Source organism: Emydura macquarii, unplaced genomic scaffold, assembly GCF_026122565.2.
Source record: "Emydura macquarii macquarii isolate MOO-44397 ecotype Brisbane River unplaced genomic scaffold, CSIRO-AGI_Emac_v2 contig_67, whole genome shotgun sequence".
In the NCBI taxonomy this organism is placed as follows: Eukaryota; Metazoa; Chordata; order Testudines; family Chelidae; genus Emydura; species Emydura macquarii.
Genome location: NW_027130204.1, coordinates 4,348,479 through 4,365,144, shown reverse-complemented (window position 1 = coordinate 4,365,144; position 16,666 = coordinate 4,348,479). Strand labels below are relative to the sequence as shown.

The following is a 16,666-nucleotide window of genomic DNA, read 5'->3' as shown; positions in this document are numbered from 1 at the left end:
ATTAAAGACAGACTTAACCCTACACATAGCTATTGAAACAGCAAAGCAGTCTGAATTAGTAAAACAGCAAAACCTAGAGCAATGTGTCAAACTTGAAAAACCTGAAACCAACTTAGAAGCTGTAAACAGACACATGAGTTCTAAAAGTCATTACCATAAAAGCTATGAGGAAATTCCAGGCAAACACCAAAGCCTTTCAACCTAAAAGCACAAGATGTGGAAAAATTTATACCCTAAGAGATGATACATGTCCGGCCAATGGTACAAAGTATGGACATAAATAAATCCATAAAATAGGGACATTTTGCAGCTGTTGGCCATGGCAGATAGGTAGTTGTCTAATATTACAGACACACAAGACCATTGTTTCTGGGATCTATCATGTGTGATGACAAAGAACCTGCCTGGAGAATGAAGATTATTGTCTTAGGAGCAGACGTCACAGTCATTTCTGAAGGGACTTACAATCACCTTCATCCCCTCCCAGTGCTGAAGTCACCTGACACAGTTCTGACTAGATTGGGACTCCTTCTGAACTGCATGGGCTAGTTCGCAAAAGAAATAACTTAAAGACAAAAGCTTTGCATTCAGAGTCCCTGTGATCAAAGACCAACAACCTTCTCCACAGTATGGTAGCCATTATGAACCTAATGAAAAAAGTGAAAGAACTCAGAGGATTTGATGATAATGGACTTTTGAAAGGAGATCCAGTACAAATAACTTTGAGACAAGGCTGAACCATACAGAATAGCAAAATCTCTACAGGACTCACCTTGGACTAGCTGCAGATTTATGCAGATTCAGAGGATATCATTGCCTGGTCATAGTGGACTATTTTTCCAGATATATAGAAATAATGTACTTGAAAGATATAACATGTCACATGTTAGTGAGAAACTGAAGTGCACTTTTGCTCACTTCGGTATTACAGAACAACTAGAGGTGGACAACAGATCACAGTTCCCTGCAGCAGTATTTAAGTTATTTCAAACAAAATATGATTTTGATTATATTACTAGCAGCCCATATTACCCACAGGCTAATGGAGAGACTGAGAAAGCTGTACAGACAGCCAAGAAAATCCTATAGCAGGAAGATCCGTTCCTTGTTCTTCAGAGTTACTGATCAACACCAATAGCTTGATATAGTCTAGCACAACTCCTGATGGGAAGACAACTCAGCACTACTGTTCCAACTTTGGAAAAGAATGTAACTCCAAGGTGGTCAGATATGAAGAGAGTAACTAAATCAGATAAAAAGGCAAAAAGAGCTTACAAGCACTTTCATAACAGACGTGACTCAGTTACAGAACTGCCAGGTCTAGAACACTGGTGCTCTAGCTGAGCAGTGAAATTGACAACTATGACAGCCCCAGATTTTACCAGTATAAAAATATAAATGTTTGAGTTATATTGTTTTTACTGTTCTATAATTTTTATGATTCATGTGTTATTTTGTTGTAAACTGTTGTAAAATTCAATAAAAAATAAATCTTACATTCTGAATTATTGTATGCTTTTTTGTATGTGTGTGCCTCCATGTCTGCCTGCATGTGCCTGACTATGTCCTTGTGTCTTTTTTATCTCTGAACTTCAGGTCCAAACACTCCCTTCACCCACTGCCACCACAGTACTCCTGCAGACATACCCTTTTTAGAAAAACAAACCACCACAATCTTCCCTCTCACCCTCCTCCCGTCTCCCTCTCACCCTTCCCTCCTCTCAAATCTAGGACAAAAAATTTGGCGCGCCGTGCACTGTGCAGCACTTTATATTCCCCAGCATTGGCGTGCCACTCAAAGCCTTCTAGCTTTGGCCAACATCACCTCTAGCCCAGGTACATACTTGACTTGTGCACCCCTGGTGTAAAGGTGGCAACCCTACACACACTAGGGGCTGGTTCACACTGACCATGCAATTCAGCAGCAGTCGACAGGAGTTATGCAAACTATGCAGAGAAGTTTGCGTAACGGACGTTGACTGCTCAGCTTCCCTTCTGCGCACTGTTTACACTGTGCTGAGCTGACGGGAACAGTGTTCCTGTCGACTCAGCGCTACTTGAGGGGGTGGACTTACTCAGTCGACTTCCTGATCGATTGAGCGGGTCTCACTGACCGCTCAGTCGATCCTGAAAGATCGATCTGGCGGAGGCGATTTTGCCACTGTCAGTGTAATCGTAGCCTATATCTGACATCTGTCATTTCACGGCCTTTTATACTCAGCCCTTCTTCCAACATATGGCACACATTAGTCTGTAAGTATAAAATCCTGTGGGAAATTGAGTGTTGGGGTACTTCTGAAAATTTTAATAAGTTAGGGGGTACTTGCTACTTAAAAGGTTGAGAAACACTGCTCTAAGTGCTTAAAGACTGACAAATCATTTGTTCCAGTGTCTTTCCAAGTATCAAAGTTAGGCTGACTGGTCTATAATCCCCTGGGTCCTCTTTGTTCCCCTTCTTAAAAATAGGTACTATGTTTCCCCTTCTCCCATCCTCTGGCACCTCACCCATCTTCCATGAGTTCTCAAAAATAATTGCTAATGGTTCTAAGACTGCTTTAGCTAGTTCCTGAAGTACCCAAGGGTGAATTTCATCAGGCCCTGCTGACTTGAATACATCTAATTTATCTAAATAAATAAATGTTCCTGCCCTTTTTTGGCATGCATTCTCCCCCCCTTGTTAGTGTTCATTGTATTCAGTATCTGATCACCAATCACCCTTTTTGGTGAAGACTGAAGCAAAAGAGGTATTAAACACCTCTACCTTCTTGAATGTCATCACTTATTAGCTCTCCTTCCCCACTAAATAGAGGACCTGCACTTTCCTTCATATTTGTCTTGCTCCCAATGTTTTTAAAGAACCTTTTCTTATTGCCTTTATGTCCATTGCTAGGTGAAATTCATTTTGTGCCTTAGCCTTTCTTACATTCTTCCTACATGCTGGTGCTATTCTTTTGTACTAGTTCTTAGCCTTTTGTCCATGATTCAACTTTTTGAATGATTCCTTTTTGATTTTCAGCTAATTAAAGAGCTCTTGATGGAGCCATATTCTTCCTATCTTTCCTTTGCACTGGGGTAGTTTACAATTATGCCTGTGCCGTTTGCCAGCTCTACTGAATTTCCTTTTTTCTTCTTAGGTTTTCTTCCCATGGGACCTTACCTATCAGTTCTCTGAATTTGTTAAAATCTGGTTTTGTTTTGTTTTTTTGAAGTCCATGTTTCTTATTCTGCTGCTCTTACTACTTCCTTTCCTTAGAATCATGAAGTCTATCATTTCATGATCACTTTTACCCAAATTGTTTGTTTTTCATCTTCAGATTCTCAACCAATTTCTCCCAGTTGGACAAAATCAAGTAGAAAATGGCTGTCCACCTGATTACTTCCTCCACTTTCTGAAACAAAAAAGTAGTCCCCAATACATTCCAAGTAATTTCTGGAAATTTTGTATTTTGCCATATTACTTTTCCAACAGGTGTCTGGGTAGTTGAAGGCCCCCATTACTACCTGGTCTTATGTTTTTTATATATGCCCCCTCCTCTTCTGATATGCTGGTATATAGTAGACCATGACATCATCTCTGTTTTTTCTCATTTTATCTTCACCTAGAGTCTTTCAGCTCATCTGCCTTGGACCTCCTTTTGGACCTCAGAAGATGTGTGTCTATTCTTGATATATAATGCAACACCTCCTGCCTTCCTATCCTACCTGTCCTTCCTAAACAAGCTGTACCAAGCTACTGCCCTCTACACCAATATTCAAGTCATGAGACTTATCCCACCAACTCTCTGACACCAATTGTCATAATTTATCTTATGTACTAATACTTTCAGTTCCTTCTCTTTATTCCCCTTACTCCTTCCATTTGTATATAGACATCTAAGATGTGTGGGAAGGGAGGCCTGTTCTGCCCCTCCACAGGTCCTGCGTCCTTTTCAGCTATGCTGGTATTATGGCTGGGTGGGGACCCGGTCCTGCCCTCTACCCTAGGCCCTAATCCAGGGACTGCTTAGTCCATGAGAGCTACTACCTTCCCTGGATCGCCTGTCCTTGGCCCCACTGCTTGTGATCTGCTTCCTGGAAGTGGGGCAAGGGTTCCCCGTCCTCCTCCCCCACCATGGTTCTCTCTGTCCCTGTGATCCTCCTCTGTTTGGGTGAGGTCACCCCACATCAACTCCGTTACTCAGTTGTCTGGATGACTGGGTCCTCCTTCAGGCCTCTGTGCCTATGACCCTTGACCCTACCCAGGTAGGTTTCTCCTTAACTCTGGTACCTTTTGTGTTGTGGTAGCAACTACAATTACTCCGAGCAAGTGTAGCCGAGCCGAGCCGAGCCGCTCCACTCCTCTTCTTAACTCCCTTTCAGCTGCCCTTATCTGCCTGACAGGGAGGCTTTAAACTGCTGGGGCAAGCTCCTTAATTGGCCTCAGTTGGCCTAATTGCCCAGGAGTAACCTCAGCTGAATCACCCAGAGAACAAAGATTTGTTGATCCTGGAGCTAATATATATACCCTCCAACACTCTCCTATAGCCATCAGGTCTAACTCTGTCACAGATGTTAAGCAGATTCCCCCACTGATTTCCCTCTTGTTGCACCTATGACCCTATTGTAATTTTCCATGTCACACCCACAACATTTAGCCCTCTGTTAAGGTCGCCTTTCTATATTTACCTGTGAGCTTTTGTCACTTTCCTCTTTTTAACCTAGTGTAAAACTCTCTCCTCAATATATGGGTGAGTTGGTGTGCAAAGATGCTCTTCCCCTTCTTGGTCAGGGCAAGCCATCTCTGCCCAGCAGACTCCTTCCCAGAACAGCATCCCATGGTCGAGAAAGCTGAAGCCTAAGTCCTCCTGTCAATGCCATCTTCTCAGCCATGGCTTTGTCTCCAGGATACATGTTTCCCTGCCTGGGCCCTTACCTTCAACTGGGAGGATGGACAAGAATACAACCTGCACCCCCAACTTTTCCACCCTCCATGAGGAGCTAGGCCCTGCCCTTCCCTCCAGGCACACACACAGTCTATGGGGACCTAGTCCATGGGCTCCCCACACACACACATTCCCTGGGGAGCTAGGGCCCTGAGCTGACTCCTCCCCCAGAGATGTACTCAGTCCCTGAGGAGCTAGGGCCCTGCCCCATCCTTCAGACAGTGCAGACACACACACAGTCCATAGAAAGCTAGTCCCTAGGGTCACACCCACACATGCACACACACAGTACATGGAGAGCTAGTCCTTAGGGTCACATTCACACACACACGGAGTCCCTGGGGAGCTAGGGCCCTAGATACGCTGTACGAGATTCAAGAAGGGAGAGGCCACAGCCAAAACCAAACCAACAAAAACCCCATGTCCCATTTAGGAAGGGCTCCAAATCAGCTGGCAGAGCTCCTACTTCTTCCCTGGTTCTAGGAGGCAGGCTGGCTTTCCCCTTCCCTTCTGTATCAGGTCAGAAGAGCTGCTGCTTAACCCAGCTCATAAAGCCCTGGCTTCTGAGCCATCTAAATTATAGTCAGGCCCTAGGGATGATGTTTTTTCTATGTCAGGCTGATGACATGGGGCCTGCAACCTGCAGTAGGCACTATGGCTGCTCTGTCCAGCTTCCTTGTCCTGATTATATAGCCCAGTCACAAAGGCAGGGCAGGGGACTTCTTGACTGCCCCCAGGCTGCCTGACTGTACGTGCCACATGGCCCTTAAAAAGATAGTACATCTTTCTACACTCCCCCCACGTGGGAGGAGGAAGGGCCTACCCTTGTGAAAAGCTTAGGCCCTGAGCCCCGACCTAGGACTCTTTTAAAGGTGCTTTTGGATTCAGACTTGGCCATTTTTACCTTTAATGATGCGGGAATCAACAAAGGCCCAATGTACAGAGCCTCCGAGCCAGCAAGCAGAAAAATCAGAGTTCAGTAAGCAAAGGGGCTGCAGATGTGGTATTTTGATGGCTGTGGGCTCTGGCTCACTCACTTGTTTGTTTGTACATGGTTTGTCCGGGGTGACATTTCAGAATGAAACTCTATTGGGTTCATAGGTTTTAATGAACCTCCTTCTTAGAGTTTTCAAATGTATCAGATTTCTGGGTAAGCCATAACAAAGACACCAGAGACTCATCTTCCAATTATCTTTGATCAAGAAGAACTGAACAGATCAAGATTATATAGCTTAATTGGCTTCCTTCAATTTTAATTGCAAGGTTTTCTACACAGCTCTCATGAATTCTTCACCACTTCAGCTGCAACTTCCTACTATTCCAGTTCAAGTTGCAGTAACTTCAGAGCTCCCCTGAGAGGACAGTATGTTTGGTTTGGTACAATGCAGATGGTGAGTTTACTTAACATGTAGACTAGCACTTCATTTTATATATCCACTGGGGAGCCTGTCATACATGTGCTCAGTATATTGATAAGTACTTCTCAGTTTGAAACATTTCTCTAGAATAAACTTCATATTTATTTTCTCCCTTCCTGATATCCTGTGTCATCAAGTCTGACATGATTAGTCAGTGGCATTAATGGTGCTACTGTCAAGGGTCATGAAAGCTGCCACGAATCTGCCCTCAGACTAGATATTTTTTCCTCTCGATAATATGCTTTGCACATTCCTCATCATTTTAGGATCTAATGGATATTTAAATAAGTTTTCAAAACTGTGTGTATTAGCTCTGCCATTTCACTCCAAAGCAATACTTCTGGCAACTCAGTTTTAGACGAACACCTATGTGTCTGGAAACAGTACTCTATTGTTGTGAAGGTTATTGTGTCCTGTATTTGGTCAAGTCAAGACATGGCAACTAGTGATTAATACTCTGATTATCTCCGTTCTACCCAAAAGCCATTGTTTAACTCAGCTTTGTGGTTTACACACTGTACGGAGGCAGTAGAAACCAAAGCTAGATTATACAGTACTGTAGTTCCAAGTAAAACAAGCCTTAGAATTCTTCTGAGCAGGGCAGGCTGGGGAGTAAATGCTGAGTTCCAACTGCCAAATTAGACCGTCCTTCCTAACCCTGTTGGTATGTGCTATGTGTCAGAATCAGAGGAAAACTAATTTAAGGCCCAATCCTCACTTCAATGGGGGCTGAGGGAGCTGGGCTGAGGGTGCTTAGCACCTCTCAAAAGGTATTTGGCCCTTACAAAGGTAGTGGAGGAGGGGAAGGGTTTTCAGGTTATTTAAACCTACTCCTGGTTTCCTGAATGCAAAATGGATATGTGCACATGCTCATACGCAGAGGAGAATCTGTTGCTGAGAAAACATATGGACAGTAAAGCCCAAACTTTGTGACATAGTAAAACACTGTTATTCTAATTCACAGAGCAATCATACAGTACTCAGCAAACTACAATGAACAGGAACATGGCTGGAACTAAGGAGCAACCAAGAAAGAAAAATTCAAAGATCAAGACATGTCCAAAGATGTGAAAGGAAGAAAGAAGCTGCCTGCATAATTGTTTCAGAGCTGTTCCTTGGTGAGCCCCAAAATTAGTTGTTTCTATGGGTTGATTTTTATATACCCACCACTATAATGTGTGGGCTCATTACCCACTTACAGACAAATGGTGACCTGCTACCTATCTAACTGTCCTTTGTCTTTTGGCTGTGCATGTACTTGATGCACTAATTTCTCCATAACAGATCTTTTTGACACTATTCTGTTAATTTGGGGCAATGATTTTTTTTAGTAACAAGAAGATACCAGTAATCCAGTACTAGAGATTAATTCTTCATTTCCTTGTGTGTGATCATTTCTGCTGAGGTGCCCGAGAAGAATTATCAACAGATCCTCCCATAATAAACATCCAGAAGTTTTTAATATCTGATCATGAACCACATCTCAATACACTTTAATAGCTGGATGCTTTCACTAAAGATGCATAAAACTCATACGCTCCCTGTAATTTCTTCAATATTCACTCCCACATCTAGACTATATAATTTTTAACATTTCTTGTTCCAATGAAACAGAAATGTCCTTTTATACTACAAAAAGAGGTTGCTGGTCTTTTTTCCCCAACTCAAAGCCCATTCCTCTGGGATATATTTCTATGGCATTCCCTTTCCCATCATAAATATACAGACAGTTCTTCATTAGGAAAGTTGCCAGCAAAGATAGATATACATTGGTTGCATTTATTGGTCTCCTATTAGCACAGAAGTCATCACTTCTATTAAAACTAGCTTCCTGTACAAAACACTCTCTAAAAAATGGAGAGACATGTGGCCTAATTGATAGGGGGTGGTGAGCCAATTAAAATGGGGTAACCACCAACACCACCCAGCACCTGCATATTAAATTCAACAACCAAAACTAGAACAACGTATTACAGCCCTCAAGAGGGCTGTGTGTCACAGGCGGAGACAAGGAGGGACCACGGTGCACCAATGCTTGGGAAATGATTAAGCAAGACATACTGTCATGGAGTGCATCACTCATGCTTGAGGCACCTCCTGCTGGTCACTCTGGGGATTAGCTCTTTCAGGTAACACCCTCTTCTGTAGTTCCCATGCTGTTGCTCCAAGTCCCTGACCAGCCTGCAGCCCCCTCTCTCCATCTCAGGAACCACAGCATCCTTCTGGGTAGGTCACTTGATGTTCCCCTTCCCAGGGGAGTATAGCTTCTCAGTAATACTAGGCAGCCTTCCCCCTCACTGCCTTTGTGACACTCAAGTGGCTGATTAGGGGAACCTGGGCCCACCCTCTTCTCTGGGTTCCAGCCCAGGGACCCTTAGTTTAGCAGTCTGGGCCTTCTTTCTCTAGCCTACCACTGGTTCCCCTTTTCTTCTTGGGCCTACCAGTTCCCAAAGTCTTGTCCCTCTTCTCAGGGAGTGACTGCAACTGAAGTCTCCACCAAATACTCCCTTTCTCCTAGGAATGTCTGTCTTTACCCAGCCACTATAACACCCCTGTTTGCAGCCAGCTATCTGGCTTTATGCAGGCCCCACCCATTCCAGCACAGGTGAACCTGTTCCTCTAATTAGGGATCTTCCCCCTCAGCATTCCATCTATTAGGTTAATGGGCCCATCTGGCCTTCATTAACCCCTTCCATTCCTGCATTGGGAGGGCACCCCATCACACATACCCAGATAATTCCAGCAAGTGACCCACAACACATGCTGCAGAGGAAGGCAAAAAAACCTCAAAGGTCACTGCCTGTCTGACCTGAGAGGGAATTCCTTCCCAACCCCACATGTGGTGATTAGTTAGATCCTGAGCATGTGAGCAATAACCAACCAGTTAAGCACCTGAGAGACAGAATGCTCTGTACCATCTCACAGCCCTGGCACACCCTGTCCAGCGTGCCATCTCCAGCCATAGCCATCTCTGATGCTTCAGAGGAAGAAGGTCCCCCCAAAATCCAAAAAAATAGTGGAGGTAAAAAAATCCCTACTTGACACGAACAGGCAACTGGCTGGAGCCCTGAAGCATGACTTTTAGGAACATAAGACATAAGATGAAAGGGACTGGCAGGGCTGCTGAGCTCAGCCCTGCTATCATAAGAAATCCCATTTTACAGTCACACTCATAAAATTGTCCATCTCTTTCTTATAACTAGAGATCTGGTGGCCCCTTTTGGCCTTAGACTTTATGACTCTAAGTTGTTTGCCTCCACTCCTGCTGTTGAGAGGTTGTTCCATAACCTCACCCTCTGATGATTAGAAACCTTCTCATTTCCAGCTGCAATTTGTTCATGGCCAGTTTATCCTTATTTGTTCTTCTGGCAACATTGTCCTTTAGCTTCATTAGCTTTTCCCCCTCCTAGGTGTTTATCCTTCAATGTGTTTATAGAGAGCAGTCAGATCCCCTCTCAGCCTGCATTTTGCTAGGCTCAACAAGCCCAGGCTTTTGCAATCTCCTCTCATAAAATAGGCCCTTCATTCCCCTGGTTATCTTTGTAGCTCTTCTCTGCACCTGTTCTGGTTTGGATTCATCTTTCTCTAGCATGGCTGACCAGAACTATACACAGGATTTCAGATGAGGGCTTACAAAGGCATTAATGCTTCCCTATCTCTACAGGAAATGCCTCACCTGATACATCCTAGGATTGCATTTGCTTTTCTTGTAGGTGCATCACATTGGTGGCTCATAATCATCCTATGATCATCCCACACACCCAGGTCTATCTCCTCTTCTGGCACTTTCAACTGAGAAGCCCACAGCATGGAGCAGAAATTCTTATTATTAGACCTAACATGCATGACCTTACACTTTGTACTATTGAATTTCATCTTACTTCTGTTACTCCAGTCTTCAAGGACTCTGAAAAAGGTTTGGGCAGGGGGCATAGATAATCAGCTGAACATGAGTTCCCAGTACAATACTGTGACCAAAAAAGCTAATGCAATCCTTGAATTCATAAACAAGTGAATATCGCAGAGGAGTAGAGAGGTTATTTTACCTCTGTATTTGGCAATGTGCAACTGCTGCTAGAATACGGTGTCCAGTTATGGTGCCCACAATTCAAGCAGGGTGTTGATGAACTGGTTCAGTGAAGAACCATGGGGATTAAAGGATTAGAAAACATGTCCTAAAGTGATAGACTCAAGGAAACAAATATTTAATAATGGTCTCTTCATTTTAGCAGAGAAAAGTATAACATGATCCAATGGCTGGGAAGTTGACATTAGACAAATTCTGACTGGAAATAAGATGTACATTTTTAATAGTGAGGGTAATTAACCATTGGAACAACTTACGAAGGGTCGTGGTGGAGTCTACATCACTGGCAATTTTTAAATCAAGCTGGAATGTTTTTCTAAAAGCTCTGCTCTAGGAATTATTGTGGGGCAGTTCTCTGGCCAGTGTTGTAAAGGAGGTCAGACTGAATGATCACAGTGGTTCCTTCTGGCCTTGGGATGTACCAAGGTCATCCAGATCTTCCTGAATCATATTCTGATCCTCCTATGTATTGATGATGCCTCCCAACTTTGTATCATCAACAAATTCCCTGAGCAGACTCCTACTTTTTGTGCAAATGTTAATAACAATCTTGAATCAGTTACACTGGGATCATGCTGTCAAGGATATCTTCACAATCTTTTGAATTGAAAGCATTATTTTGAAAGAGATCTGGGATTCTAGGGCAACTATTCATCATGATATATATATTCACTGAAAATATTTGATGTTCCTTCCCACATAGGCAAAAGTAGCTTGGACTGACAGTGTTGATAAGTATAACCCATCTGTGAACTGAGAAAGCAGCCTGAGCTTTAGCAATTGGCCTCAGAGGTAGTATGTAGGAAGAAAACAGGATGGGGTGTGGATGAAGGGCAGTGGATGGGAGCAGTAGATGCCCTCTTGAAGCAAAGGATCAGTTGAGGGTCCCAGGAGTGGAGTTGTGCAGGGAGCCTGGCCGGGAAACTGGGGAGCCACTGAAACAACATTATTTGCTACATTTAAACTTCACCCTACTGGAGGAGAAGCTTTAACTGATGCTCAGGCTTTCCCCACTCAGAGCTGATCAGTGAGCAACTGCCGGGGCTGGAGCAAGGGGAGTATAATGTGCTGGGGTGTGTAACAGGACCCCACAGAGCCACGACAGCACAGCTCTATGATCCCCTCATAGGCACAGCTCCAGGCACTCCCACTACCATCCCAGCACCAGTCCATCCCCTTTCCTAGCCCTCCTCTGCACCTCTATCCATGGCATGCCTCTGCCCCACACAGCTCCTGGCCCACCCACATCTCCCTGCACATAGGTCTGGCATCAGATACTTTGCACGTAGACATGACATCAATATGGAAAAAGTACAAATGACTAGCACACATGCACACAAACAATTGTAATATTTCTCATTTTAAAGCTGTCGTTGAGGAACATCCTTACCATTGAGCTGTTCCCATGTGAGCATCTGAACAAATAGGATCTGAACTAATAACTGAGCTTATTCAGTTGGATCCATTCCATTTGGAAATATCACAAACATGAAACAAAATGTGTTTTACATAGAAAAATAGCCTCTTTCTGCTCCCATTTTTCATTAGAATCTTCATTTCTGTCTTTTATGAATCTCCAATAAGAGACTCTGAGACATAGCTGTTTAGTGCTGACACCCTCTGGAAGTCAATACACTGACTGCAAATTCCCCAGAATTTGCTCTCTACCAATGCAAATATATAAACAGTTTAAGTCTGGCACAAATTATGATGAAGGGTCACTATGAAGAGGACACTAGTCCCACATGTAGCAGAAATATGGTACAGATGGGTTCCACTGTGAAATCTAACTGGAAACTACAGGCTGAAATTGCTGGCTTCCAGAAATTAGAATTCATAGCCTCTGAAAGCAGTTCTGCTGCTAGTGGTCCATTGAATTACCATTCTGGTCTCGTCTTCTATGTTTGGATATTTTTTAAAGTCAGAAACTACTGTATTTTGGCAACTAAACAGATATAACAGATATATTAAAGTTAGTGGAAAAAGTGGAAAACCAGAAAATCAAAGAAAGATCTTTAAAAAGTATTTTAGTAAATTTTTGACAGTAATACAGAGGAATAATTTTTTACTCAAACACAGCCAAATGCATTTAAATGCCTCCGCTTTTGATCTCAGTTTGCCCAGTGGGCCCTATGGAAGGATGTGCCTCAACACAAAGCTTGAATAAACTCTCCAAAAGACATCAATGTAAGTATCTCCCAGCAGTTAAGTTATGATGCTGGTAAAGCAATTTTCACAGTCAGAGAAGTGCAATTGTATTTTCCAGCTCATTAATCAGCAGCACAACAAAGCTACTGCAAATCTCAGCTTGCTTAAGAGTAACGGAACAGGGCTTAGAGAGAAAGAACACAAATTTTTTTCCTCTCATGAAAATCTCTCTGCCTCTTAACTTTGTATATTTCACAAATCCCTCCCAACTTCTGAAACCAAAGCCACCCATTGTTAAAAGAAAATGTAGTGCTTGTTTATTCAAGGCGCTTTTAACATTCCTCCCACCTATTGTTCAGCACACATGGGAGGAATTCTAAACTGCAATTTCGGGACAATTGGGCCCACATATTTGTTCTGGTCTCTCTCTCTTTAGTAATTAAAGGAGACCTCTAACCACATAAACATCTGTCACAGTGCCAATACAGAAAAGGTTTTACGACCTTTTTATAGAGACTCCTACAGTGTGAATGTGGATGTTTGAAAGAAAATCAGCACAATGCACAAAATGGCTTGCAAACTTCTCTACTATTTATTTATGGAAAGGCTCTTATGTGCCATTTCAAGCAGCACTATCTGAGTGCCTCCCAAAGATGTCTGAATGTTTCCTCAGCCCCCAAAGATAAGATTTGGCCTGATTTTCAGAGTGGCTGAGTACGCCCAGCTCTTTCTGCGCACCTCTGAAAATCAGGGACATATATGTGACTTACCCAGATCTCTTGGATCTGGAAACATGGGCTGGAAATTAGAATGTTCCTTCACTTCCTTTTTCAGCCAGGGCCAGAAGTACCACAAGCACAGCTTCTCATAGTCTTTGGGCACGTCCTCTGTCTACTGCAGCGAGAAGAAGGGCAATTGAGCTGTTACAGGGAAATGAAATGCCCATGAAGATGAACAGCTACAGAATATTCCAAAATACTAAAATAAATGTCCAGAAGACAGTTCAAAATAGAATTGTTTCCCTTTCCATTTACTTTCCAGTAAATTGCACAAGTATTGATTATATTTGGTGACGTGAATAATTCCATATAGTAAGTGGGAAATATCCCATTGCCTTATATTAAGAAATTCCAAAACATGGCTAGTGGAGAGAAGCGGCAGTCCTCATATAGACTTTTTGACCTCATCCCTAAATATTCCCAGATAAAAGCAATTCCAAATATGAATCCAAACTGGAATGCCAGCCTATTCTTCCATCCCAATAGCTCAGGTAACCATGTCTGAAACCTTTCAACTCTGTATCATGGTATAAACCTGACCCACAGCCATAGTCACCAAAAAGTGTTCTCGTCCAATGGCTCTTTGGTGACGATTATGAAATGAGTTATCAGGTCTCAGTCCATTTGCCTGGTGGACAAGTGTCCACATCATAAAGCAATTACCACTCTTGTCATAACAAGTGCTTGGCTGAGAGTCTGAGCAGAGAAACTAGGAATTGAAACTAGGGGGGCAAGGAGATTGAACTACCCTCTTACTCCTTGGGAAGGTCCATGCAGGTCAAGGGCAAAGGGTAATGACCGGACAATGTGGGCAAAGCTTACCCAGTCACTGGTTGTGCAGTCCCTGGAATGGGGTTAGACGGCTTCATTCTCCATGGCTACAACTCTTGACACCTTTCTCCAGCAAGTAGAATATTATAATTGCCACTGTGTCTGGATTCACTGTGCTTGCCAGGCCTGCTTTCATGTGTTATACAGAGTGCAGCACTCTGGTTAGGATGACCAGATAGCAAGAGTGAAAAATCGGGACAGGAGGTGGGGGGCCAGAGGTGCCTAGCTAAGACAAAGCCCCAAATATCGGGACTGTCCCTATGATATTGGAACATCTGATCACCCTAACTCTGATGGATGGCCTGTCAGACTCCTAGTCCTCTGCAGTCCACAGACACTTCACAAAATCCCCATCTGGCTTTATTTTCAGAGATGCAAAGTTGCCTCCCACTACCTGTCTTCCGCTAAATGTCAGCTATATAGAAATATAGGCCAAGGTCTCTCCTCAGTTATAGAATCATAGAAATGTAGGACTGGAAGGGCCCTCAAGAGGTCATCAAGTCCAGCACCTTGCTTTGTGGCAGGAACAAGTAAATCTAGACCATCCTTAATAGATGTTTGTCTAACCTGTTCTTAAAAACCTCTTGTGATGGGATTCCACAGCCTCCCTTGGAAGCCTATTCCTGAGCTGAATGACCCTTATAGTTAGAAAATTTTTCCTAATATCTCACTTAAATCTCCCTTGCTGCAGATTAAGCCCATTACTTCTTGTCCTATCTTCAGAGGACATAGAGAACAATTGATCACAGTCCTCTTTATAATAGCTCTTAACATATTTGAAGACTGTTATCAGGTCAACCCTCCCCTCTCCTCCCCCCCCAGGTTTCTTTTCTCAAAATTAAACATGCCCAGTTTTTTAACCTTTCAGCGTAAATCAGGTTTTCTAAATCTTTTATTATTTTTGTTGACCTCCTCTGGACTCTCTCCAATTTATCCCCATCTATCCTAAAGTGTGGCTCCTAGAACTGGACAGAGTACCCCAGCTGAGTCCTCACCAGTGCCAAGCAGAGTAGGACAATTACTTCCCATATCTTTCATACAACACTCCTGTTAATACACTCCAGTCCGATAGCTGCATCACATTGTTGACTCACATTCAATTTGTGATCCATTATACTATCACCTAGCCATTTAGTCCCCATTTTGTAGTTGTGCACTTGATTTCTCCTTCCTACATGAAGTATTTTGCACTTGTCTTTATTGAATATCATCTTGTTGAATTAAGACCAATTCTCAAATTTGTCTAGGTTGTTTTGAATTCCAATCTTGTCCTCCAAAGTGCTTGCAAACCCTCCCAGCTTCGTGTCATCTGGACATTTTATAAGCATATTCTCCATTTCACTATCCAAGTAATTAATGAAAATATTTAACAGTACTGGACTCAGGAATAATCCCTGCAAGATCCAAGATATGCCCTCCCTGTTTGACAACAGACTATTAATAACTACTGTTTGAATATGGCCTTTCAACCAGTTGTGTACCCACCTTATAGTCACTTCATCTAGAGACCATATTTCCTTAGCTTGCTTATGAGAATGTCATGTAGGACTGTGTAAAAAACCTTACTAAAATCAAAATATGTCACACCAATTGCTTCCCCCCATCCACTAGTCCAGAAATCCTGTCAAAGGAGGAAATTAGGTTGGTTTTCCATGATTTATTCTTGACAAATCCATATTGGCTATTTATTATAACCCTATTATCCTGCATATGCTTACAAATTGATTGTTTAATCATTAGTTCCAGTATCTTTCCAGATTAGGGTGACCAGATGTCCCGATTTTATAGGGACAGGCCCGATATTTGGGGCTTTGTCTTATATAGGCCCCTATTACCTCTCACCCCATCTCGATTCTTCACACTTGCTATCTGGTCACCCTATTCCAGATACCAAATTAAGCTGACTGATCTATACTTTCCAGGGTCCTCTTTGTTTCCCTTTTTAAAGATAAATACTATGTTTGCCTTTCTCCAGTCTTCTGGGATCTCACCCGTCCTCCATGAGTTCTCAAAGAGAATTGCTAATGGTTCCTAGATTGCTTCAGCTAGTTCCTTAAGTATCAGAGGATTAATTTCATCAGGATCTGCCATCTTGAATACATCTAACTTATCTAAATAATCTTTAACTAGTTCTTTCCTTTTTTGGCTTGCATTCCTTTCCCCTTGATGTTAATATTAATTGTGTTGAGCATCTAGTCATCAGTAACCTTTTTAGTGAAGACTGAAGCAAAATAAGCATGAAACACCTCAGTTTTCTTGATGTCATCAGTTATTAACTCTCCTTTCCCACTAAGCAGAGGACCTACACTTTCCTTCATATTTCTTTTGCTCTTAGTATGTAAAGAACATCTTATTATTGCCTTTTATGTCCCTTGCTAGGTGTAACTCATTTTGTGCCTTAGCCTTTCTGATTTTGTCCCTACATGCTTGTGCTATTCTTTTGTACTCGTTTTTAGCCATTTGTCCATGTTTCCACCTTTT

At 42.7% G+C, this 16,666-nt stretch overlaps 2 long non-coding RNA genes across 4 annotated transcripts in view; one reads left to right on the top strand and one right to left on the bottom strand.

The window, feature by feature from the left end:
- LOC137141473 (uncharacterized) overlaps window positions 1–8,874 on the bottom strand; it is a 58,820-nt gene extending 49,946 nt beyond the window's left edge. The window contains exon 1 of one of the 2 annotated variants that reach the window (XR_010916654.1): window positions 8,782–8,874. This is a non-coding gene — a long non-coding RNA (uncharacterized lncRNA). Of the gene's footprint in view, window positions 1–8,401 lie in introns of both variants that reach the window. The other variant, XR_010916659.1, reaches the window with a different exon arrangement.
- Window positions 1–13,618, top strand: part of LOC137141401 (uncharacterized) — a 42,813-nt gene extending 29,195 nt beyond the window's left edge. The window contains exons 1-3 of one of the 2 annotated variants that reach the window (XR_010916634.1): window positions 6,202–6,313; window positions 7,305–7,458; window positions 13,410–13,618. This is a non-coding gene — a long non-coding RNA (uncharacterized lncRNA). Of the gene's footprint in view, window positions 1–6,201; window positions 6,314–7,304; window positions 7,459–13,409 lie in introns of those variants that run through there. The other variant, XR_010916626.1, reaches the window with a different exon arrangement.
- The last annotated feature ends 3,048 nt before the right edge of the window (window positions 13,619–16,666 follow it).